This window comes from Dama dama, chromosome 9 (assembly GCF_033118175.1).
Source record: "Dama dama isolate Ldn47 chromosome 9, ASM3311817v1, whole genome shotgun sequence".
Classification (NCBI taxonomy): Eukaryota; Metazoa; Chordata; class Mammalia; order Artiodactyla; family Cervidae; genus Dama; species Dama dama.
Window position 1 is genome coordinate 27,151,500 of NC_083689.1, and position 1,460 is coordinate 27,152,959.

General features: G+C 49.6%; 1 pseudogene; it reads left to right on the top strand.

Moving 5' to 3' along the window:
• Positions 1–450: 450 nt before the first annotated feature.
• On the top strand, positions 451–1,228 carry LOC133062795 (PR domain zinc finger protein 14-like; annotated as a pseudogene).
• Positions 1,229–1,460: the final 232 nt, after the last annotated feature.

The window sequence follows — 1,460 nt, forward strand, 5'->3', positions numbered from 1 at the left end:
ATGCCCTGACCCCCAAGGAGGAGGGTTTCCAACCTTTCTAGCATTTGCAGGCCCTGTCCACATAGGCTTCTGGACAGCACCTCCCTTGCTGTGTGCCCTGGCCCGGCCTTGCCAAGGGAGCTGCTCTATGACTTGCCCTGGTACAGCAAGCTGCCAACTTGATACCAAATTCCCCACCTCCCCAAGGAGGTAGGACACTTCCAGAACGTCAGTCACCACCAGCGAAGACTTGGGACACACTGGCGGCCACTGTGATGGTGGACAGTGCCAGGAACCTGAAATTTTCATTTCGCTGCCGCCCACGGATGCTCTGCTATTACCTGAGGGGCCAAAGCCCTCCCTGCTGTTATCTGAGTCCCCCAGTGTGCTCTGGAAAGTCATAGTGTTAGCTGCTCAGTTGTGTCTAGCTCTGTGATCGCATGGACTGTAACCCACAAGGCTCCTCTGTTCATGGAATTCTCCAGCCCCAAACCCGTGAACTAAGACGGGAAGGCATCTCACTGCTACCACTTTACCCAGAAAGACCTGCACGTAGTTCTGTACTGGGTCATCCCCAGCCCGCAGCTTTCAGCCCACCTGCACCATGCAGTTTCCAGCCTCCTGATCCCCATCAACAGCCCCAGGTCTGATTTTCTTCCTCAGACTCTGAATAATGACTCCCTTCAACTACCAGAAGGTCTCCACTTCCAGCAGATGAAGTTCAGTGAAGTCACAGGTTTGGGGATGTTCTACAGCAGCTTTGTGGCCAAAGGAGTCAGGTTTGGGACCTTTCAGCCTAAAGTGGTCAACACCAGTGAAGTCAAGACACACGGAGACAATTTCTTAATACAAAGGAGATCTTTGAATATGGTCATTTGAGCCACTTTATTCATGGAAAAGGAGGTGCAGGGAACTGGACGTCCTGTCAGCTGTGCCCATTTCCCATTGGAGCAGAACCTTGTGGCCACTATGTCAAGGGCAGATCTTTTATGAAAGCTGTAAGGAGACCTACCAGAAACAAGAGCTCCTCCTGTGGTATGGAGATCCCTATTAGAAGTTTTTGGATATTCTGGTGAGCCTGCAGGTTGTAAAGCAGGGGAAGTAGGCATCTGGGTCCTCCAAAGGTGATGACACATCTTTGCCGTACCCAGTGAGGCCTTCTTATTGGAAGGACTGGGCTCTTTCCCCAACACAGCACCTTCCTGCAGCTTCTCCACTTGCCTATGGAACTTCTCCCTTCCAACTCTAACACAGAACACAAAGCTGAGGGCATGTCTAACCAGATGGCCATTACTCAGATGGAGGAAGATGTCCTCATCTTTCCAAAGCTGCTGAACCTACTTCTGTTCACCAGGATACTTTTTCTTGTATCCCTTCACCTGCTCACAGAGAATAAAATAAAAGTGAAACAAATGGATGCAACCTCTGCCTTAAAAAAAAAAAAAGCAAATACAAACACAGATATTAAAATTAACAGTGAT